General features: G+C 40.5%; 1 protein-coding gene and 1 pseudogene across 9 annotated transcripts in view; one reads left to right on the forward strand and one right to left on the reverse strand.

The window, feature by feature from the left end:
- The window catches only part of AFF1 (ALF transcription elongation factor 1), a 188,568-nt gene that overhangs the window by 102,778 nt on the left and 60,188 nt on the right, over window positions 1–25,602 (forward strand). The gene's annotated exons all lie outside the window — the stretch shown is intronic.
- On the reverse strand, window positions 12,637–13,140 carry LOC127047909 (FAU ubiquitin-like and ribosomal protein S30; annotated as a pseudogene).

Consider the following 25,602-nt stretch of genomic DNA (forward strand, 5'->3'; position numbering starts at 1 on the left):
GCTTGTTTCGTAGGTTTGAAATCTCTCCGCACGGTCTTTGGCAGTTTTGACTTGTGCAAAAGGACAGATGTTGCCAATTTCAAATGTACAGGGGAAAGGCAAATATTGCTAAGCAACCATGCACTTGAGAGAGCGTTTTTAGGAGAGGAGCCAAGGGAGTTATGCCTGGGAGCGCTCTCAGCTTCTCATGGCTCAGTGCAAGGGAAGAGATTAAAAGTTCTTTCCTGTCAGGGCTACCACTGCAGCCGCCAGCACAAAAGACACTAACCTATTGACACTGATTAAGGTTGACAAGGGAATGTATGAAAACAGGAAATCTCTCCTGTCATGTAGGAAGGCAGTAAGACATGTTCACAGAGGTAAGTGCACAACACAAACATGATTTGGTGTTAAGCTGCATCTTCTAGAGCAACTTAAGGTGTTTACTAGGCGGTGGAGGGGAAGACGGGGGTGGGGGGAGAGGAACCAGGGCAGATTGCAGAGTGGGAGGCCTTGGCTGCATTTTTTTTTCATTTGTCTATAAATAGACAAGTGAAGGACTTGTGGTTTGTTTGGGGTTTTATACAGCCTTTTATTTAAAGCGTTTTCATTTTTAAAGGGATTCAAGTGAACTTCTGGAGCTATCAAAGGACAAAAGAGCTCGTAAACAAGACAAGCGTTAATAGCATAGGTATAGTTGTGCCCCTCCCCTTTCCCCTCCCTTGCACACACTTGATAGATCATTGGCAGGTCGTGCCTGTTTCTTTTCTTTAATTGTCTTGGATTCCATTGGAGATGTTTCTTAAGAGGTTGAGTATGACAAGGCTTGTAACTGTGTGGGAGAAGGTACGTCTGGTGTCTAAATCCAGCTCCATATTTTCAGGAAAACTGCAAAATGTTTGAATATTGAAATTTTTTTCCTTTTGTACATCAAAATCGCACCTTTCCTAGATAACTTTTATTGAACTGTTACCTGCATTCCTGGAACTTCTAGCTGTGGGGGTAGGGTTATTTAAAAAAAATTTAAAAACTTAATGTATTAAAAGATAAATGCTTAACAACTTTTATATTCTTTTTTTATGGTAAATGACTTCCCGTTAGCCACATTTCAGGTGACACTTTGTGGATAAAAGATGCTATAAATACAGTCTATGTAAAGATAGTGCTGCAGGTAATAACTGTTTTGTGGAATTTTTGTTGCTTTTCGTTTGAGATCTGCTGTGATCCTGATTCTGATGCCAGTCTCCATAGTTTAGTGCAAGGCACAGGGAAAACATTGCTACCATAAGCCACTGGAAACACAGTTGTTGCCCTGGGTTTTGGTGAAAGTTGTCTGGATGTTAAGGTGGTGAAGGGGGAAAGACAGGATATGTACTGCTGTTGTAAAATACACATACCAATGAGTTTATTCATGTAGTTTGCCTGTAGGGTTCAAGACTCTGCAAGAGGCCACAGTCAAATGCCACAAGCAGATTTTAAATTAAGACCGTGTTGGTGGTAATATTTATAGTGATACCTTGGAATAGGAGAATCTAGTTATAATTTAGCATGCATCAGCGGATCATTGCAAGGGGTCGGAAAGTAATTTTTCCTCATATGTACCCCATTGTATATTTGGCCAGATGCACCATGGGGATTTGTCTTCCTCTGGAATCTCACATGTTGGCCATTTTCAGAGTTGGAGTCCAGTGATTTCCCCATGTTTGTTTTTACCCCCTACAGTTCCTCACACCTTCTTGTCAACTGCTGGAAATGGGCCATTTTCATTACCACTACAAACAGTTTTTTTTCTCTCTCTCCTGCTGGTAATAGCTCACCTTAACTGATCACTCTCCTTAGAGTGTGTATGGTAACACCCATTGTTTCATTGTGTGTGTGTGTGTGTCTGTGTGTAAAATCTTCCTACTGTATTTTCCACTGCATGCAGCAGATGAAGAGGATTTTAGCCCATGAAACCTTATGCTCAAATAAATTGGTTAGTCTCTGAGGTGCCACCAGTACTCCTGTTCTTTTTGCGGATACAGACTAACATGGCTGCTACTCTGAAACCTAATGTATTATAGCAAATCCCATGCTTCCCATAGCACTGGGTGAGGCTGTCCTATAGTTTTGACACTTGGACATACCCAGAGATGTAATTCTGAAATAATGTGCAGAACATTCACATTCACAATATCACTTCGCTCTGTTCACTCATTTATTTTTCAATTTAGTGATGCATCTTATTTTTGTTGGACAAATTAAACAGCATTTTTTATTATTTATTTATTCCATACCTTTTAAATTACACAGCATTACATTTAAGTCACCAATTAAATTCAAGTACTAACGGCTCTGGATGTTCTCTTTTGTAACCCTGCTTTCTGACCTTCCCAAAGGAAGCTTTTGACTTGCTCATTTCTATAATAATACCAGATATTTATAAATGACAGTCATGTTTTAGGAACTGGATATTGTAATTTCCATGTTGGAAGGGTTTTCTTCCCGTTACAACCTTTACCCTTTATTTCCAAAAGCAGCAAAGAGTCCTATGACGTTATAGACTAACAGATGTATTGGAGCATGAGCTTTTGTGGGTGAATACCCACTTTGTCGGATGCATGTCCGACTTTATTTCGAGTGCACCAATATTTTTCTTTCAGTAGCTTCATTGACAGTGCTTCATATCACTTCGAGACTAGTACAAATCTTTATAACCTTAATTAGGGACTTGGGTGCTCTTTTGCATGCATACAGGTGTAGCAAGTGCTGCTAAGCATGACCTTGGCAGAACATCATGACATGATTTTTGGTACTGGGAACATATTGCACCCCAAACAAAATGCAGTGGTGAATTTTCTAGTGGTTTAAGCAGTTCAAAGAGGCTAGAGACTTTGAACAAAGTCTTACCTAATTCCTTTTCATACAGCAAAACACAAAGAAAATGGACTAGGCACAATAGTAGTTAGATGTTTCATGTAATAATTTTTTTGCTCTTACTCTTACAATGAGACTCCTCAGCCCTTCCCCCCCCTCCCCCCCCCCCCCCCCCCGCCTGAGATCTAGGAAAAATCTTATGTTTACTTTGGCTAGTAAGAGAAGGTAGATCAATAATTCTCAGTTTAGGAGCTAATTTTATGTGACTTGCCAGCTGTAATGATTGTAGATAATGATACTCCATCCTGGCATGGAATGTTATTCGGCAATGCCAATATAATCTCCAGTTTAGGTGGTTTAAAGAGGAATTATTCAGATGTGCATTTTGCTTAATTAGAGGATAAATGTAATTGTCATTGTAGTTCTCACTGATGATGGTCACTATAGCTGAAGTTTAAGATATAGCTTCTGTCCACTTCTCATTGTTCATTGCTCATAGCCTGGGCCCTGTGTCTAATGCAGTTGTGTAGCTGTCAGTTGTCACCTAATTATTTATTTGCTTGCATAATAGTAGTGCCTGTAAGTCCTATCTGAGATCTGGCCTTCATTGTGCTGGGTGCCATACACAGTATGAAATGGTCACTGCCGCAAAGAGCTTACAATCTAAATAGACAAGACAAAAATTGGAGAAAGGAAGTATTATTGCTGCTGTTGGAGATGGAGAACTGAGGCACAGAGAGATTAAAAGACTTGACCAAGGATCCACAGAAAGTCTTTAGCAGATCTAGGAACAATTCCTGGTTCTGCTGAGTCCCAGGCCAGTTCTTAACCACATGACCTTTCTTCCAATCTGAAGGAAGGATGTTACTTCTCTTGGAATTTGCCATTTATGCTCCAGAATCTAATAGCTTTCGTTTAATATCACTGTGTCTCTAGCCCTCCTGGTTGCAAAGAAAACCTTCAATATGTGAAAGATGGGTAGATAAAGGAAGACTGCTGGAAAAGATTGCTCTGAGAGAAGTGAAAACTGACCTGTTGCTCCCAATGGAGTGTTAGCTCTTGAACATAGTAACATGTTACATGCCAACACTGCTGTGGAATGGCAAACAGTGTGAAAGTATGGAGTGGGAAAAGTAATAATTGTCAGGGTATGAAACAAGGAATCCAAATCTCTTTCCTTGGCCTAGGTTTAAAATTGCTTTTGCCCTTCCTTGGAAGGGGAGGAGTTGTAGCCTTTTTCAGATCCTGGAAACCTTAAGTATCTCCTGACTGTCAGAAAACAAAGCAGACTTACTTTCCTGTGTTCCAGATAACCCAACCGTCACCACCCATGTAGCTGCCCAAACTGCTCCTAACTCTTGACAACTTTTACAATGTTGCCAAGTATCAGAGGGGTAGCCATGTTAGTCTGTATCCACAGAAACAACAAGGAGTCTGGTGGCATCTTAAAGACTAACAGATTTATTTGGGCATAAGCTTTCGTGGGTAAAAAAAAACCACTTCTTTTGGGTTTTTTTACCCACAAAAGTTATGCCCAAATAAATCTGTTAGTCTTTAAGGTGCCACCAGACTCCTCATTGTTTTTACAACGTTGGTAATTGATTCATACGAAAACCTTCAACACATTGAACATGGAGGGGTGTTATAATAAAATGAAATTAGTATCACAATGTATATCAAGGAATATTCTGCTGGACTTGGCTAGGGGAAAAGGTTTGTAGAGGTCAGTGCTACTTAATTCAGAAGTCTCTGCTACATTTTAGTCAAATGTGTAATGCAGAGAACATTGCACAGCAAATTCTTTTGGTACGACATCTTCTTTCCTTGTTCTCCACTCAGATTTTTATAACATTTTGTTTGCGCAAAACTGGCTCAGCTGTGTTTGCTGTTTACAGATGTGGAAAACCATTTTTCTCCATATTTTCCCATTGAAATTTTTGCTACATAATTCAGAGCTTCAGACTTCTAACTTGGTTTATTTTTAGTAACATTTATTGAGAGAAAAGGGAAAAAATTAAAAATCAGTTCATTATTTCTAGAGGTATGATCACATAAAATTGGCAAAGATGCACATTACATCACCCCTCCACCCCCAATTGCTTACATTTAGGATGAACTGTGTTGATTTAGCAGTGCTTATTCTTTTCCACAATAACTAAAAAATAAAATTGCTTTTAAACCTCAGGGAAATTAAAGTCCCAGTTCAACAAAGCATTTATGCATGTGTTTAAGTGTTCACTGAAATAAGGACTTAAATGCAAACGCTTGCTTTAATGCAGCTTTGAAGTTTGGGGGAAAAAGCACTGAAAAGTCAAAAAATTCAAAGTTAGGGCTTCCCTTGTCATGCTATTCCAGATATGTTATACATATTAAGTACTCTCTATTCCTCATTAAATACAAACCTTGATATGTTAGGTGCTTGTTTTAAAATCTATGTAGCAAAGTACAGAATGTGTGGAATGGGGCTTTAACATTGTGGGGGAAATATTAATGGTTAGAGTTTCCTCAGTTTTGAGTGTTTGACTTCTAAACCTGGATGCTGCATTAGTCCTGCTTGGAAATCTTGTAGTCAAAAACACTTCTTACGTTAAGATTTTTTTCCTCCATTGCACAAGATACTGGTTTGTTACAGTGTTCCTTATGGGCTGTGTTCTAGCTTACAGTGGTTTATGCAGACTATATACATGTTACAAATAGAAGTAAAGGTAGAGAGTGAGGTGACAGTAGGGGGATACCATGTTGAATCAAATTCATAGCCAACCAGTCTCTTTCTTCCTTTAAAAATATCTGGGTCACTCATTTTGAATATTCAGCTTGTCAGCTCATTATACTTATATCAAAGAAAAAAAATGCTTAAAGCGATGAGATGTGATGAGTCTTTAAACCATAAATGCTGACTTACTATGTTGACTTCTATTCAGATGAAAGTGAAGGGTGCAACACCTTTGACTTGAATAAATGATTATTTTTACAAAAGAAAAACTCTTAGGTTGAACGTTTACTGAATCTGCCATAACATATCTGGCCGACTCCATTGGGGCTGGGTTCTGCAATACGTATCTTCTGTCTGGAAGTATTGGAAGGATATAGTCTGTGCTGCATGAATGCTAGAGATCTTCCTCATTTCCTTGCTTACATGGCTTTCCTTACTACAAAGCAGGATTAGTTTCCCCTCCTTTTTTCTGTATGACAGGGTGCTGTTAACTTTAGCAAAAATGACTTATTTATGGAAACAAAATATTAACAAACTGAAGATGAAGTGTATTTATGTTCGCTGTCTGTGTTTGGTGTAGGAGCAATAGTCCCTTGTGTGTTTCATAGCCTTCCTTTTATATTTCCTCCGAGTATATATACCCACAGTTTGCAGTCTTTTTTTTTTTTCTTTCCCAACAGTGGGAAACGTTTATTGCATGCCATGCAGCAGACTGCTCTGGGATTATCTCTGAAATAAATCCCATACAGAGACTTGATGTCCTTTCAGACAAAGAATGGATTCATGGCTTATTATATTCATATAACTAGCTTTTTCTGAACCTGGTTCATAAAATGACTTCAAGTTTTCATATCTCTCTCTAGATTCCTTAAAATGTACAGAATAAATTAGATAGGATATATTTATCTGGAGTGTGGCAATTTCTCGCTTGTGTGTCTGTTATGTGAGCAGTATGTATGAAGAAAACCATCAAATGTCCCTTAAAAACAGTAACATAGAAAACATAAGTGCCATGGATCAGACTCATGGTTCACCTAGTCCAGTATCCTGTCTCCAACAGAGTACCAGCTGCTTCAGAAAAAGATAGAAGAAACCCTGAAGAAAACAATTGTGGAATAACACATGGAAAAGTTTCTCATTACCTCTCATTAGGTAGAGGTTGTCAAATGTCCTGGTAACCCCACACACTAAACAAGACAGAAGTCCTGTACCATGAAAACCACTTTTCGGCCCCATTGCTGGGTTTTAATTATTCAGAGGGCCCTACCAATTTCAGGGTTCATTTTGGTCAATTTCAGTCATAGGATTTTTAAAATTTGTAAATTTCATGATTTCAGCTATTTAAATCTGAAACGTCACGATGTTGTAACTAGAGGTCCTGACCCAAAAGATAGTTGCGGGAGGGTTGCAAGGTTATTGTAGTGGAGTCACAGTATTGCCACCCTTATTTCTGCAGTGCTCCCTTTAGAGCTGGGTAGCTGGAGACCAGTGGCTGCTGTCTGGGACCCCAGCTTTGAAGGCAGCGCCAGCAGCAGCACAAAAGTTAAGATGGCACAGTTTGGTATTGCCACCCTTAATTCTGCACTGCTGCTGGCAGAGCGCCTGGCCAACAGCCTCTGCTCTCTGGCCACCCAGCTCTGAAGGCAGCACTACATTAACATTGCAAAACCCCCTCCCCCATCCATTTTGGGTCAGGACCCCCAGTTTGAGAAATGCTGGTTTTCCCCTGTGAAATCTGGTCTTTTGTGTACCTTTACCGTATACTATACAGATTTCACAGGGGAGACCAGATTTCACAGTCCGTGATGCGTTTTTCATGGCCGTGAATTTGGTAGGGCCCTTATACATCATGCTGTCGTATGGCATTATTTTAGCAAAGGAGCAGGAAACAAACCAAATCCCCTTACCATCAAATCAGGATCATTTCTTCTTCTGAGAACTGTAGAAAAATAGGAACCTATTGGCCTGTAGCCTTGCTATTATTTGACATCTTTCTTTTACTGCATGATGAAGTTTCAAAAGTACCTAAGTCACATTTTCAAAAGTGATTTGAGTACCTAAGTCCCATTGAAAGTCAATGGCTTGCCTTTCAATGGAACGTAGGCTCCTAAGCCACTTAGGCACCACTGAAATTTTTACATAAAAGCTATATCCTTAGTATGTTAACCCTATTTAAATTATATCCCAACTTTGATGCAAGGTTGACTGGTTACAGTATTCCTAACAATAAATGTTTCAGAATGTTGAGATCCCTGATGGGAATGGTGAAGAACTTTTATAATTTAAAATTTAGACAGATAATTTTAATCATGTTGGAAAACACCAGTTTACAGTTGTGTTTTCTATGGTTTACCATTGTGGTAGTTATACATATTTTGTCTGATTTGGCATGATCAAAAAGATTAAGGTCTCTATTGCGGTTCCTATTCATAGTTAAGTGCTTTCCTGATGAAGGACCTTAATCTTGGAGCATCAGTGGATAATTCATAAGAAGATAGAGCACAAAATGTCATGATGTTTTGCAAGAGAAAAATGTCTGGAAAGGGAAGGAAATTCAGAAAAACATCAGTCATTAAAAGTAGTTATGAGAACGACGTGAGATCTTTGGTTGCCAAAAACACCAACTTCCTCTATGATCTGCACAAATGTTAGTGATGCCATTGTAGTCACTGTTTTATGGTTAGTCTCCTTTTTCCTCCACTCACTTGCCCCACCTGAAGAACAGATTGCAATGAAAGAAACATTCAAACTTCTATGTGGGAGGGATGTGGGAAGAGAAAGAGTTACACAGTTTAGCTTTATTATAATACTTGTTTCTGGAGAAATCACATTCCCCAGTGCAGAGGAGGGAAGAGTAATCATATCAGAAACTAAAATAATAGTGGTGTTTGTACTACTTTTGAAGAACGAAGGAAAAAGAGTGCCTTGGTTGTTTAAAATCATAATGTGGGTTTCCACTGCTACCCACGTTTTATGGGCTGTGTTTGTCAGTGTGTTTGAATATCACTTTCTTTGGTGTTTGATCACTTACTGTTTTATAGTTGCTTTTTAAATATTTTAACCAAATAAAATGCAACATGAGAAACCAGTATTAATCAAAAGCTATAGTTGAGAACTATAAACTCAGAAGGCAGTGTATCGGTTGCGGTTCCTGCAGCACCTGAAACTTGCTGTGTGTGTTATCTTGTGTTGTGCTGTGTTTGTGGTATTATTACATTTACTACAAAACACTGCATCTGTGCAAGAGGGTGGGATATATGATGTGGGAACCATGGGTAAAGTTTTCAGAAGTGCAAGAATCCTTTTTTTCAGAAGTCATGTAACTCAGGAACTTACGTCTTATTGAAGGCTAGTGGGATTTAGACTCCAAAGTGCTAAGGCCTGGATTTTTCAAGTTATTTAGGTGGTGTTCTGTTCCGGTTGCAAGGCCAGAGTGATTTTAGGGCTTGTCTTCGCTGCAGAAGTTAGCTGGAGTTACTCTACTCTAGTTACTCCATTCCAGTCAGCTCAAGTTAGGCCTGGTCTACACTAGAAGATTAGGTTGGCATAACTATGTTGCTGTGGGGTGTGAAAAATCCACACCCCTGAGCGGTGTAGTTAAGTCAACCTAAGTCCCTGTGTAGACAGCACTAGGTTGAATTCTTCCATTGACCTACTTACTGCCTCTTAGGGAGCTGGATTACTTATGCTAATAACAGAATCCCTCCCATCAACATAGATAGTGTCTACACTGATACGCTGCCACTGAAGCCTTTTAAGCATAGACAAGCCTTGAGATTGGATTACCGCTTGGTAACCTGTGCTATTTTGATCTGTTGCCTGTGCTGCATCTCCGCAGCATTACTAGCTTTTCCTCCACACAAGCTATAACACTCCCCCACCCAATCCCATACAGAGACGAACAGACGACACACGCATCTAGCTAAAGTTTAAAGCACCAGTTCACTTGAGCTAGAGATTTTGGGCCACAAGAGTTGGGTTAGGAGAAGTACTCAGGTTGTACCTTGAGCTACTGCTGCAGTGAAGACAAGTTCTCTGACAGCTAAGTTCCCATTTTCAGAAGTGACTTTGGCACTGAAGAGCCTAATTACCTTAACTTTCAATGAGCATTAGGCTCCCAAATGCCCGAGTCACTTCTGAAAATTGGATTTAGCCATTTAGATCACTTAAGTTTTGCAATCCTGAGCAGAGCAATGCTTAAATACAGTATGTTTAAAAATCTGGGCCTAAGTCACTTTGAGAACAGAAGTTCTTAAATTGTTGGAAATGTTTACCCTGTAATTCAAATTTTCTGATCTGTGGATTTATATTTACAATTATACTATTGCACTTATAAAATTTTTTTAGGTAATTTTATGTTATACTTGATTTGTCCAATTAAAATAATACATGGATGCATTTTGAAGGAGCCATTCATGTTAAAGATCCATATGCTAAATCCTAGTTGGGAGGGACCAAGTGATGTATATAATGTATCAAGCCACAGAATCATTCTTTAGGAATGCATTAAGGTGCAACAGCCATTGTGGCAGGGTCTCCACTTAAATTTTTTGATGATGTAGTAATATCAGCTAGGGATGTGAATTTTTTTTCTTATAATGAGGCTTTTATTCAGGGAACTGGCATAAATTCTGTCAGCAAAAGCACACTTTTGCCTGGTGTAAGCTGCGTCTATAGTAGCAGGGTTTGCTGGTATAGCTGCACCTGTATAACAACACTGGCATACTTTTTCTATTATAGATGAGGCCTGATGTGCTTTGAAGCATTCTCACAGTGGAATGACTGGAATGAGAGAGCCTAGAAGGAAAGCAGAAGTTTCACTACTGAAACTAGTGGTCTTAGTTTGCTGTTCTCTTGGAAACGGTGTTGGGTCCGACAATGCCTACGTCAAATGAAACGTCGGTCTGTTGTAAAGGGGTAGTGAAGATCCCCATTACCTTTTTCTGAGGAATTTTTTTAACCTTTTTTTATTCTTCCCAACTTCTGTCCCACTTCCATTGAGGAATGGAAGGCTTCTGAGTGTCAGAATCCAGAGGTTCCTGCTCATAGTCCTTTTAGGTCATGGGGTCTGTTCCGCATGAGATATGGAGTTGAAAAGTTATTTGGGAGCAGCGCTTTTTTTGAGAGGAGGGGGGGAAAGTTAACTTGTCATTGCAAAAAAAGCATCTTAAACATGGAAGAGATGACATGGTACACAGCTGAATGTTTTCCACAAAAGCTTATGCCAATTAATATGTTAGTCTCAAAGGTGCCACAGGGACTTCTCTTTGTTATAGCTGAATAAGGTGAAATCATGGCTTGAAATCTGTGGTCTGTGTCAGGAGCAACACTGACATATTTATAAGAGAAGGGCTGGAACCATTGAGGATTAAGTAGCTAATGTGATTGTACAGTGTTTTTATCATAGAATGTGATATCTAAATAATGGTTGTAATCTGGGTGTTTTTTTTAATTATTACAAGACTTTTTCGGCTTGATTCTAAGAGAAGGAAACTTCTTCCTTAGGATGGAAAGTTGGGCATGTGCATCCGTAGAGCGAAGGGAGATTTTGGTGCCAAGACTTCTTATTAAAACAAAACAAACAATAAAACAAACAAACCAAAAACACCACCCACAGCTTAATTTGTGAAATAAGAATTCTTGACTGGAATTCTCAGATGTATGATATTTAGTACAAGTTGTCATGCACTTAATTTTCATATTAATCTGTTTTATTTGGATTTCAATTATAATTGGGTGAAGACCAATTAGAGACATAGGATTCACTTGAATATTAAGCAGCTTTTGTTTTTTAAAAGAATCAGTTTATTTTTAGATTGAGCAAAATAATCCATCTCAGGGCTAGAAAAGCATGTAAAATCTTTAAAGAATGTTTGATTTCCTCTGGGCATTCACGCATAAACACTACAGTGCAACCATTGTTTACTGAACATTTAGATGTAAAATGCTTCAATTGTCGGGGTCATCTCATGTCAGCTTAAGAAAGCAAGAGTAGAAGTCCATGGAAATAGTTTGATTTGCTTTCAAGCCCAAGATGACTGCTGTGGCAGCAGGGAATTGCCGTCTTCTCTTGTGGGAATGGACTGCTGAGTTTACAATTAGCTCATCTATAAGATTGAATAGGAACAAGATAACTATTAGCATTGTATGGTTGCTAATCAGTGGAATAACATCAAATGAACACTGCACTGTAGTATTTGAGAGCAGAGGAACAGAAGTAAATAGGTTAAGTGGTGCTTATTAAACCTTCCATAGAATAGTTATCATGCTTTTTTATTTTTTTATTTTTTAAAAAGTGAAATATTTAGAGAAAATTCTCGTGGACTTTGATGGAGCTGGTCAGGCTCATAGTTTAGGGCCAAATGTTACTGTTTTGTGTTCATTTTTTAGAAAAATGACTTTTTATAAATGTATTTTTGATGTTTTGTTGGAATTTCAGTGTCATCTTTTTTTAATGAGGAGAAAAAAAGTTATAACATTTTTCTACAGTGTTGTTACCTCGATGCCTCAGCGTTGTGCTTAGTGCATGTAAGTTAGAATGTGAATCACAAAAGTGAAACTAATACTATGTACAGCACCAGCGTGCTCAGAAATCAGGTCAGTCTCTGTGGTGGAGAAATTAATTATTTCCCCCCCCCAGAAAGCATCTTTCCAGTTGTTTACCCTGAAATCACCACTGTGATCTCTGAGCACCTCACAAAGCCTTTAGCAAAGCCTCAGAGTCCTACATATGGTTTCGTTTCCTCTTTCCACAAAGGTAGAGAGTTAATTTTTTTTCAAATTGGTTTTGTGTTTTGGTTTTGCTTTTTCTGTGCCATCTCCTCTTCTCACTCCCCTCCCCTTACTTCTATCGTATTTTTTTTGTGTTGTGGAAAATCTAAATCAAAGTGAATTTTATGCTTGGCTCTGAAAGTGGTGAGTTAATTCCTGTGTTAATTCCATGCTCTTGGGCTGCTTCCTGAGAAAATTCAGTCTCCTTTCTTACAAATTTAACTTTGGCTGATGATAGATTTCTGAATTTCCTATAATGAATCAATCCTCTGGTATAAAGAGCCCTGTTGTCAGATAAAGATGTGTGAGTTGTTGGGTTTTTTTTTTTTTCAGGTGACATCTGCTTTATTGGGTGAAGTGTGCTGTTTAGGAGTTAGCATTGGGGCCCTTCTTCTTGCCAAAGCTGGCACGATATTGACAAAGCGCCAGTTGTACTGCATGCGTCTCTTGGCACGGCCAGTCTTCTTCTTCTTCTCTTGCTTGGCAACCTTGGGAGTCTGGCCTCTCACCTTCCCAGCACGAGCCAGGGAGCCATGGACCGTACCACCCAGCATGCGAGCAGCCACCTCCAGGGTGGTAAACTCGCTGATGCCACATTGCCCAATGACAGATTCATCCTCCAAGGGAGTTCCACTCAAGAGAACCACCTGATCCTCAGGTGCGATGCCTTCCAGGGACTTAATGTGAGCCTTAATGTGAGCTACTGTTTCCTGGCCAGACACCTCAAGGGTGTGCAGGTTCTGAGCACGGATGAACAGCTGCATGGTTCCAGCTATGCACGAGCCACTGCCGCCACACAGTGGGAGTTAACCCTAGTAAAACAACATATTTAATCAATAAAAAAAAAAGGCCTTCAAATCTTGAGTTACGATTTCCCCAAGCCACTTACTAGGGATGCTGTCAGTTACTGCAGAGTTTGAAGCTTAAGTAAATGGCTTCCTCAAGGGTCAGACTAAATGATCATAACAGTCCTGTCTTACCTCAAAACCAATTAAATCACGTGAGTATTTGTTTGGGGTTAATGCAAAAATCATATAGTTGGAGAATTAAAAAGTAAAACCTTACACATGTGCTTAACTTTAAGTAGTTCCATTGAAACCTGGTCCTTGTGAAGTTAATGCAAATGTTCACCTCCTTAAACTAACGCAAGTCTTTCTAAAGTCTGAGCCTGATTTCCTAGGATCCTGATCCAAAGCTTATAGAACAGGGGTAGGCGATTTTCAGTGGCACACACACTGCCCGGGTCCTGGCCACCGGTCCTGGGGGCTCTGCATTTTAATTTAATTTTAAATGAAGCTTCTTAAACATTTTGAAACCTTATTTACTTTACATACAACAATAGTTTAGTTATATATTATAGACGTATAGAAAGAGACCTTCTGAAAAGGTTAAAATGTATTACTGGCACACGAAACCTTAAATTAGAGAGAATAAATGAAGACTCAGCGTACCACTTCTGAAAGGTTGCTGACTCCTGCTATAGAAAGACTCCCATTGACATAAATAGGCTTTGGGTCAAATCCTATTTCATTATTTTAAAAAAATCACTTATTTTTGAACATTGTTTAGCCTAGTATTGTTACAAGAAACACAAGATTTCTGTAACTCAAAGAAACTACAGAGGGAAATGTAATTTTCTTTTTTTCCACCAGTTTGCTTTTTTTGTGCATTTGACAGATCTTTGTGTTTAAATAGGTTACTGTTTCCCCTGTGTATCGGTCAGTTCTCTAGGGACTGGTGGTGATCTTTCACACAAAAACAGGTGGGAGAGAGGCATTTTAAAAATAAGAAAATATGATTGTAAAACCTCAAGTTTATGATCAGGAGTAAGTGTCATATCTGTATTTAACTCATTTTTAACAGTTGACTAGATTTCAAGTTAATGGTGCATGTCCATTTAGATTAAACTCTAATTTGCTCCCAAATCCCCAAGAAACTGCAGTATGTTAGATGGTGTAAGAATGCTTTACACAAGTGTAAGCATTAAAAAATGCTATTCCTTTTCAAATGATCATTTAAAAATCTCTGCAGGGCACTGTTGGACTGTGCAGTAGTGCTGGTGGGTGCATGGCTTGGATGCGTGTTGAGGACTGAAGCTGCGCAATCTGAACTTTGGTTAATCAAACTGTGTAAGGTGCCCCAGGGTTGTACTGTACTGCTCACTGTGCTGTGGATTCTGCAACCCTGAAGCACTGTGAAGAGGTGCCAGCTGGCTTCAAAGCCTGTGTTCCTAGTCTGTGGCCCCTGTAAGAGTGTGATCCTGCACCACTGAGGTCACAGAAAGCTTTGCCATTGACTTCAGCAGAAGTAAGATCAGTTCCTAAAATCAGAGACTGCCTTCACTTCCTCTGCGCTGCTGGGTAGAGAAACCTAGAGTGTAGGCTTTCCAGAGCCGTCTGGCTTCCCCAGCCAGCTGAAACTGTTGATCCAAAATGATTAGTAGTGCCTTAAATAACACATCAAACAGAATAGCTATTTGTGCGTATCAGAAGGGGGAGGAGCTGGTGAAACCTGTGGCAGGAAACAAAAATGTGGTTTTATACTCCAGGGGGCTGTTGTGAGTAATCAGTTTCACCAGCACCTCATGCACAGCATGTTTGAGTCATCACCTTCTTTTGTTTTAGGTCGTTTTTTTTCATTCATTCAGACAATGCAGTAAACCCATGGCCTAGCTGGAAATACAGGAGCAGCAGCAGTGCCTTTGCAGGAGAAGGGAGTAGGTAGAGGAGACGAAAATATGGCCTAGGAGGAATTGTGGCGAGGTATTGGAGGACACAGTGGGCAAGTTACCAACCTGGTTAAAGCAGAACCAGGGCACAAACCTTTACACCCAGCCATGCCAGCTAACCTGGATTTAAAGCACCACAATCTTTGATCAGTGTTTTGTAGATAGTATCTGGAATAGGCAACACTCAGGTAAGAGCCTGGATTAACTCTGCAGGGAAGATGTACTTTTTATGACAGCTGCTCCTCTCCGGGGCTTACCATTAACTGTTTGCGGACATGCAGGAAAGATAAGGCAAATCAACTAAAGATGTAAAGTCAATGTGTATAAACAAAAGTGCATTAAATCCCTGTGTGGATAATCTCATTCAGTAGTAAAGTTTTTGTTTGCTATAACTTATCCTCTTCAGAGGAGCTACAGCGCTCTAAAGCCACTATACTCCTAAATTAAAGCATCCATCCCAGGGTTTAAACATGCTTTCATTTATGCCATTGACTTCACTCCTTCAGTTGGTTCTCCTTAACATTACTGAGTGTCCCTATATACACAATGCCCTTGGTTTCTGGTGTCTGGCCTAGAGCTTTCCCCAGGGTCCTCTGGGCTTTCATGCAAGTTCCTGTCATCAGTAAGGACTGAAGCATGCAGAAGATAAGCTGACAGCAGTGCGTGAACCTTCTGTTCCCCATAGAACTCCTGTCTGATTCTCCAAACTTCAGTGCTCTTCCTCCTTCTTTTACTCCCTTTCCCGAGGGCAGTAAAGTCCCTTGCTTTTTTTGATTCATTTGAAAGGATGCTGGTGAACTGTTGCAAATGGTATGGCATTTATGTGACTCCTCTTGGGTCGACAGGCAAGGCTGCTTAGGGTTCAGTAAACAGTCATGTGTAATATTGGGTAAGAACATTCCAGACAAAACCAATGTGAATCTGGGGGCATCAGACATGGTCACATTGTTATTAGTTAGTTTCACTATCTCTTGGTCTTGCTTTGTATTGGTAGCAAATCTGCACTGTTGAGATTAATAATAGGACTTTGCGTAGGAAGAAAATCACCTAGCATTAGGCTGATGCTGCTTCATGAATCGTTAAAGGAAAATGTTCTGTGCATAAAACAAATCCTCGGCGAGCAGACCTGGAAGACCTTCTTCCCATGAACTCTTGATTAAAATAATAAATTTCCAGTGCACCAAAACTTCCACTATGAGAGAGATTGATTTGGATGAAAAAAAAAAATCTGTTAAATTAACATATTTTATCTGCAGCAACATTTAAACCTCTTTCAAATATGCCCACAAGGCCCACCCATGTTGACAGTCTGCCAATAGGACAGCGTGTACTTTGGTTATAAATTTACATAAATTATTGTTCCCAGAAATAAATTCACGTGATCTTCATGTTTGCTTTTACATGCATTATCCCTAATGGAAGCATTGAAATTACTTGCTGTTTGAGTTTAAACAGCAAGTAAAAACCTAAAGTAACCTAACCTAAAGTCTTCCCCCTGAAGAGAGAGGGTGGCCATGAGCCATATTTTAGCCCTGTGTGGGCCACAGACATCCATCCATTCAGAAAAAACATCTTAACCTTTTGGAAAGCATATGTTCAGGTTTTATTACTGGTGCCCATCACCATAAGAATGCCCTTCCCCCCCAAATCAGAATATAAAATTTGGGCCTAACAAGGTCGTCAACTGTTAGATGTTTTAACAATTTTCTGCCATACATTGCAGAACATTACCACATAGTAACAAGAGTAACAGAGTTCCTAGAATGGATCTTGTTTTACCAGTATATTTCTGGATTCAGTTGTGGGCTAGTTTCTTTTAAGAACATGCAGAAAAAATACATTCTAGTAATGTTAAGAGGAAACAGTTTAAATCCCCCAAAATACAGGTAATAGATTATAGTTGAGGATAGGCTGCCGTGCTGGCCTCAGCTTGCCTTACTGTATGCAGATAATTTAACTCGTATAATATGCAAGGTCTCCCCCAGCTCTGAAGCCTCTGCTGTAGTAACTAGACACATACAGGTGAACTGAGGACAGTACAGTAGCCTTGAGCTTAATTTTCCTTTGTTTTGTGGTTTTCAAATAGGTCCTGCATGTAAACACAGTTTTGTTGTTGTATTTACAGTTGGGCTTCATAACATTCAAGTGTCAAGAGCCAGAACAGTTAGTTAACCTTTTTGGTTTTGTTTTTTTGTTTTTAAAAAAGCACCAATTTATTCAATAGAAAACAGCTGAGATTAATCTGACGTTTTAAAAATAACACTACCTTCTAGTGCATATAGATTACCTGACATCTTAATAGTTCTTTAGTGGCAAAGGTCTTAACTAGTAACTAAATAAAATTAGCAACACAGCCAATGGGATAGAATGCATGGGTTGAAGTCTTAATCTCTAGAGCCTTCTTGTGTTCCTTGAACTTTTCAGTATACTCTCTTCACGTTAAAAATCCATCTGACGTTAAACACGGTATAGTTCTTACTTGTCGTATTCTTAGTTCTTACATTGATGTATTTTCTTTTTAGAAGATATACACATACACATCCAAATGTCCTTTTGATTGAAAAATGTTAGAATACTTGCTCAAATATCAAATTCTTTTTAAAAAAATGTTCAAAGCTGCAACGACTCAAGCCCATATTCAGCTCTACCCTGTATGATCAATATAGAGAAACTGGCTGTCTGTTCTGTACAGGATATCGCAGAGGAAATTCTAAACAGAATGTGACAGTACTAGGCGTTCAGATAAGCAGTGGAGTGGAAAGGAGTGATGCAAGAATGAACAGAAAGGTCCGTAACACCTTAATGCCTCCATGAAGGCAGTTCACTTCCATTCCAGTTAACATCTGCATCCAGATCTCCTTTCATGATCTCTGCACAATCTGTATGCTATTACTTCTGCCAGCTTTAAAAGTGCTCATTTGCTTCATCAATGACACCCTGTGACTGGTGAAGTAATGTATGACCAGTTTTGTCTTGACAGCAACTGCTCTAAACTTCTGTATATATTGCACATCTTGCAAGGAATCCAGTTAAAAGATGTATAGATGTGGGGGGAGGGGGAGGAAAGGAACCTCTTAATGTATGTGAAGCATATGACTTTTTTTTTAATTCATTGTAGCAAATATCTTTTTTTAGGATGGAGGAGGACAAGGTGTGTGTCACATTCTGTGTCATATCTCACAAAAGTGTAGAAATGTCCCAGTTGTGTGTCTGTTAGTGATTTTAATAGTAAGAGATCTTCTAGCTATGAAAAAAATAATTAGTATTGGAAATTAACCTTAAGATGAATACCTCATAATTTGGCACCAATTATGTATTAGCCATTTCGCCTTCTGAATATTTTTCATTTTATTAGTTTAATTCCAGATTGAGTATTAAGTATCAGAGAGGTAGCCACGTTAGTCTGGATCTGTAAAAGCAGCAAAGAATCCTGTGGCACCTTATAGACTAACAGACGTTTTGGAGCATGAGCTTTCGTGGGTGAATACCCACTTCGTCAGATGCAACATGGACTACAGAGGGTACATTAAGCAACATCTGACGAAGAGGGTATTCACCCACGAAAGCTCATGCTCCAAAATGTCTGTTAGTCTATAAGGTGCCACAGGATTCTTTGCTGCTTTTACAGATTGAGTATTGTAATACTTTTTTCCGACTTCTCGCAATATGTGTTCAGTCTTTCTAAAATATATTTTGTATCTCCTGGCAACGTATGTGGTGTTTTCTTTTTTCCTGTTTTATGCCTACATCTCTTTAATGGAAAGAATTAAAATATAACAGTATTCTACGACAGTGGTCCAGTACAGTTCACAATAGTGTAATTGTAGTGTTTTGGATTATAATCATATAATATTGTGGTCCTTTCTATTAAATAAGAAATGTAACATTTAAATGTACACCAGAGGGGTTTTGTATTAAGAATTCCACAACCCCTCAAAATCAGGCCTGTTTTTTGTTTGTTTTTTTTTAAGGGACCCTATATATGGATTGAGGTGCCCAACTTTAGGTTCCCAAGCTTGGAAAATTTTGGCTGCATTTTGTTAGTTTAAAAACTAACCGTTTTAAAAGCTCTTGGAATGCTGAGTGAATGTGAGAGAATGGGACCTCAGGCATCTCTTCCATTTGTTGAACAACGTGACAGACTTTGGGTTATCATGCTGTTAAGCTTTCTCTCTCCCCTACCAGCCTCCAAAGCAGCAGTACTATTCCTGTTGCTATGTATGACCTTCTTGCTGTGGTAGGTCAACACAAAAGAGTCTCCTCATGCCAGCTGAACTGACATTGTATCTTCCTCTTCATTACTCCTTCCGTTGATTACTGAACCGTGTGAACTTTTGATCAGCTACAGTGCGTCATTTGTGCACCAGATAGCACTGTGCCATAGCTGACTGCCAGTGCCTTGATCCTTCTCATTCGGGCCTCCTCACAACCTCCTTCAAAATGCCCAGCAAGGTTGTGCAAGGTGTGAGACACCAGCAATCTCTGTGGTCTTTAAGGCACATGGACTTGGTCACCAAGTTGAATCCAGTGTTCGCCCCATAGTCGCTATCCTCTGTCGTGTAGGTCTGTGCAGAATTTATTTTAACATGCTTTCTTAAATTAGGGACTCCCTCTCTCCCCCAACACATACACACCTGCCCTGGATTGGTGAAGTCTCTTTAGAGGAAGACTATTAAACATCTGTCTTCTGCTTCTCTGTTTGTCTATGATGGTTTTTTAACTCTACATTTGGGGAAATGCTTGAAGATATATTGGGCTTGATCATGCAAACCACTGAACATTGTTTCTGATCCAGTAAAGCATTTAAGCTTTTTTAAGTGTGTGAGTAGTACTATTGATTTCCATTACTTATGTGTTCAAGTACATTGGATTAAGCCCATCAATAGCATTATTTTGTTTGGCTTTTAACATGCAAAGCCAAATCCTTTCCGGTATTTGTTGTTTCTCTCTGCTAGTGAAGAGAGAAACACTGTCCTAAAAGCACCCACAACCACCATCAAATTACCAATAGAGGACTGAATAAAGGAACTGCTATACAGGAGCATTTTATTAGTCCATGTAGTCCAGCATTCAGGTTCTGCCACTAGCCAACACCATGTGCTTTAGAGGAAAGTAAAATGCCCATACTGTACCTGGACAGTGGTACAATAATTAATTTTTTCTTGCTCCTACCCCTATAGATTAACTTGTGCCCCCATGAATCATGAGAACTATTAGTCCTTGTAATAGTATTCTAGTTACTGTAACTACAGATATCACTTTCATAGATACACATTTTTAAATCTTATGATGTGAGTCTGTAGTACCTTTCCTCCTGTTCCCCCAGCTTCATGGAAAATGCATATTGTCACGTTGTCTGGAGTGGCTTGCAACTGACTGTGGTAACCTCAGGGCAGACTGTCAGAAAACAGGGCAGATACCCCATACTGGTGGTTTGTTCTATAATTAGGTTTCACCTAGCCAGTACCAGATGTGAATTCCTGGATCACTATACCAGTCTTACCATACAGTCACATACAGTCCCCTTAGGTCGGGGTTTCTTAAACAGGGTCGCCGCTTGTGTAGGGAAAGCCCTTGGCAGGCTGGACCTGTGTATTTACCTGCCTCATCTGCAAGTCTGGCTGATCGCAGCTGCCACTGGCCGCGGATTGCTGCTCCGTGGCCAGTAAGTCCCTCAGCCCGCACCGCTTCTAGCAGCTCCCATTGGCCCATTCGCCAGTGGGAGCCGCGATCAGCTGGACCTGCGGACGGAACACACCGTCCCGTCCCACCAGGGGCTTTCCTTACACAAGCGGCGACCCCAGTTAGAGAAACCCTGCCTTAGATGCTTCATTCTATCTTTTCACTCAAACAAACTGGACTTAGTGATAAATGATCCATTGCGCCAAAGATCACATCACATTTAGGTTGCTTCCAGTCCAAGAGATCAGTTACTTACCCAGATCAGTTGACACTCTAGATCTTACACCAAAGACAACACTGGTAGCCAGTTCTATGGTAAACTAACTAAAGGTTTATTAGGTAAGAAAAGGAAATGAAAGTTGTTATTGAGAGGTAAAAGCAGGTAAAATATATGTACAGGTGAGTCACAGTCTGTAGTTCCTAATGGTAGCAGAGTCATAGTAATCTGCCAGTTTCCCTAAAGTTTCTCAGGGATACCCAGAATAACTGGGGAAATCCTCGTCAGCTTGAGCTGACAACCTGGTCTGCCAGCATCACACACACATACTTGCTCGATGCTTTTAAATATACTTCACCAGTAGGCACCATGTCTATGGTTTTGTGCATGTAACTAAGGGGTGTGTGAAGGGTGGGGGTGGCTCTCCAAGGAGTCTGCATCATTCCCTAATTGAAATTTAGTATGAGCATGTCATGAAGAAATCCTAGTTGGAGCGTGTACAAATGGCAGTGTCAGCCAGAAAATATGCATGGTGTTAAATCTGGTTTTACTTGGAGAGTAAAGTTTTACAGTGTTCTCTCTAAAGTCTGTAAAACTGCTCACAGGGATGGAAAACAACGTCATATTTAATGTTCTGAAAGCACAATTCTTCAACAGAGCTGCTTGATGACTGGGGGGGCGGGTTTTTTTTTTTTGTTCTTCAGGGTTTGGGGTTTTTTTTAACTCTCCTCTTCTTTGGACAACAATTGTTTTTTCCCTTTCCCCCAACTCTCTACAGAACTGGCAAGGAAAGTGCTTGCTTCTGGGTGGTAATGGTGGTTTAATGTTAGGAAACATGTTGAAACAAAACAGAGATTTACATTCTTCATTCTGAGTAATATTCTCTCTACCTACATAAAGCCCAGAAATTCAAGTTCTGTATGTGTGGGGCGTTAAAAGGTTAGGGAGGGGAACTCATGGGGGTTCAGATACCACAGTGATGGGCACAGTAGAACAACCTGAAAAATGAAACGCATGCACCCCTCGCCCAACCCGTGGCCAGGGTGCAGGGCGGCCTTGAGAGCCTCTTGACATTGCAATTCCAGTACTTCTGGGCTGAAATAGCATATGTAGCCCCTCTGTGCTGGTTGTATAGGACACCAGGATCCCTGGGTTCTTATAAGTGCAGATCCACGCCCTGTCTTGGGCCCACAAATTCATCTTCTATTCAGACTCTGTCTAGGCTGATTAGGGGAGACCAGTTCTGCAGGATGTAGGAGGTTTTAAGACACTCCCACATGGTGGTTTAGCTAGCTGACCCCTTACATCCCACAGAGGATCAGCATGAAAGTGATGCAGAAATCCTGGTGCTGGCCCACCGCACCAGGGGAGAATTTGGTTCTCAAAACCAAATTGTGGCTCTATCTTTGGGTTTTTTTGGGCACTGAAAATAAATGCCAAATTTTACTTGGGACAGTTTGTGACTGAACCCTGTAAAGTAAACATTTTGATGTGTGTCTGATGCAGATGGTGGCAGTCTATTCATTGGCAACAATTCCCTTTACCACTTGCCCCTTTTATTGGTGGTAACATGTCCTTCAGTTTTTTCTATCACAAGGCAACGTATCAGAGTACAAATATTAACCTAAATTTTCTCAAAAACACAGGTTTGACTTTTCTCTTTACAGAAATGGGGGTGGGGAGAGGGGAGATTCTCCTGCAGGGGCATATAATTCCTCATTAGTGTGGCTATTTTACATTTGAATTTATCTGTTAGCATAAGAGTAAAAGCAGATTGATATCCCTAGAATTGCTTGTACTCTTATGGTAATGGCTATAGATTCAAATGTGAAATATCTTAGAAGCCACAAGTAATATCCCTTCACAATAAAGTATAATAGAGGAAACACAGTGCTGTGCTGTCACTGCCCAGTGCTGAATTATTTTTTTCTGGTGCTATTGGTGATTCAGCTGCATGTTCTTTACTGTACCAGGAGAAGGTATCTCCTATCTCATGCTAGCACGTGAGTACTCTGTACAGTCAGCTGGCAGTCATGAACATACAGAATTGAACTGAATCCTCCTGATGATTTCACAGTAAGGAGTTACGGTATAGAAGGCTGAACCAGGCTCAAAAACCCAAAGTTCGCAGGCCTCACTGAGTTAATCAAGGGGTGTGAACTCACAGACAGGGTGAAAAGAGAACTGACCATTGTTGGCTTCCTTCTGCCTCATGTTAACAGTATTTCACTTTTGCCACCAATTAACCCCTTAAAACAGATCCTATACGGAAAAGCCAACTTGATTTTCAATTACTGTATTGTAAAAGCCAAGGGACTTCGATACTTGAATCAGGGTGAGGACCTAATTCCTTGTCTGTCCACTATTTCGACAATCATTTGAATCCCTTATGTGACTGGTCCTCTCAGGTGCCGCAGGCTGTACAACAGCAGTTCTCAAACTGTGGGTTGGGACCCCAAAGTGGGTCGCGACCCTATTTTAATGTGGTCACCAGTTCTGACTTAGACATGCTGGTGTCCAGGGCTGGAGCCCGAGTCCCACCACCCAGGGCCAAAGCCAGAGGGGTCAGGCTTCAGTCCCCCCTCTTGGGGTCATGTAATAATTTTTTGTTGTCAGAAGGGGGTTGTGGTGCAATGAAACTTGAGAACCCCTGTTGTATCTGAATATTTTCAGAAGTGCCTTTTTGTCAGGTGAGACTGTTGGACTTCATTGTGACGACATGCATGTTTTTACAGCTTGTGGGGCGTTGTCCAGTCGTGACACTGGGAACTAAGGGCTTGTCCTCACTTAAAATGCTGCAGCGGTGGTGCCACTGCTTTGATGCTGCAGCGAAGATGTTACCTGTGCTGGCAGGAGGGGTTCTCCCATCCACATAGGTACTCCACCTCCCCGAGAGGCAGTAGGTATGTTTTCGGGAGAAGCTGTCCTGTCGATGTAGCGCTGTCTACACAGGGAGTTAGGTGAGTGTAACTGCGTCGCTCAAGGGTATGGATTTTCTACGCCCCTGAGCCGTGTAGTTATAGCGACCTAGGTTGCTAGAGTAGACCAAGCCTAGTTAGACTGTTGGACTACAGAGTTACAACTGCTGACATTAAAAAGAAGAGAAGAGCTCCTTTGTGCAATATGAGCTGTGATGTGTTTAAATCTCCACCACAGTAATGCAAGAGTTCTTTGCTGCTTTTTTGAACGAACACACACACCACACACGCAGTCAGACTACGTATCAGCGGGTAGCAATCGATTTCTCATCTAGATGCGATATATCGATCCCCGAACGAGCTCCTATCGATCCCGGAACTCCACCAACCCGAACGGTGGTAGCGGAGTCGACATGGGGAGCCGCGGACATCGATCCCGCGCCGTGAGGACAGTAGGTAATTCGATCTAAGATACTTCAACTTCAGCTATGTTATTCACGTAGCTGAAGTTGCATATCTTAGATCGATTTCCCCCCGTAGTATAGACCAGCCCTCACTCACTCAGATCTCAGTGATGTCTCATCTGTGTAACTCATTTGACCCAGAGGAGTGACTTCTGGTGTATACTGGTGTCAGAAAGATCACAATCAAACTCATGGCGTTTGTTTTGCAGAGAAAAAGTAAAATCTCCAGTACGTGAGGGTAGACATATTGCGAGCTTTACAGGGTTGAGGAGGAAATAGTCTCATTGTTTAGCATGCTAGGGAAAGGAGTGTGTCTGCTCTTGCCCCTTCCATATGTGAACAGTGTGACACATGGAGAACGTCTGGGGCTGGTTAGAGTGACTTACCAGTGACAGCACTGAGGAAGGACCCTTCGTTGGCTAGCTTTGCTGCTTTTATTGCGAGTGACTGTGGAGGTCAGGAAGAAGCTGTCTTTCGGGTCAAGCGCTGCAGTTTTCTGACTTCATTTAGTTAATGCTCGAGAATCCTTCTCCCTAGCCCCCTCCCTTCCATAAATACACTCACAGCCAGATGTTTTGGTTTGATCGCTACGCTCTCAATGAAGGGTGAAAACTTGGTTTTAACCCCAAGTTGGTGATTGCAGCTGCTTGACAAATGGAGCTTATTAATTTCCTGATTTCATTTTTATTGTTCTTTTTTTTTTTTTTTTTTTTTTTTTTTTGGCTAAGGCTGATGTTAGGCAGGTATGAGGCAGTATGTATAAAAGATGCCTTTTGCTACTAGGATAGAAAACAGTAAATGAGAAACATACACATAAATAAGGCAAGCTTGTTCTCTCTGGCCAGACGTCAGGTGGATACTTTGAAGCAGTGCTCTGTCCTGTCAGTTGACATTTTTCACAGTCTTTGCTATCTTGGTGCTAGAATGAGAGGGCTTCCTATTAATTTTTTTTCACTGAGCATCCCTGTGTGCTGTAGACCATAACTGTGTCACTGTGCATCCGCTGACTGAGTTGGTATGTACTGTATCTTCTGCATTCGTGTGCTTGAGAGGTATGTGGCATTGTCTTCCTTTCATCTCCCTGACTGTATCCACATTTAGGGCAGATCTGTACTTAAAACGCAACACCAGTGCAGTGGCACCACTTTGGCGCTTCAGTGAAGACATTACTACATAGACGGGACAGCTTCTCCCATCAGCGTAGTTAATCCACCTCAGCGAGAAGCGGTAGCTATATCGAGGGGAAAAGCTCTCCCATCAACATAGCGTGTCTA

The sequence above is a fragment of the Gopherus flavomarginatus genome, chromosome 3 (genome assembly GCF_025201925.1).
Source record: "Gopherus flavomarginatus isolate rGopFla2 chromosome 3, rGopFla2.mat.asm, whole genome shotgun sequence".
NCBI lineage: Eukaryota > Metazoa > Chordata > Testudines > Testudinidae > Gopherus > Gopherus flavomarginatus.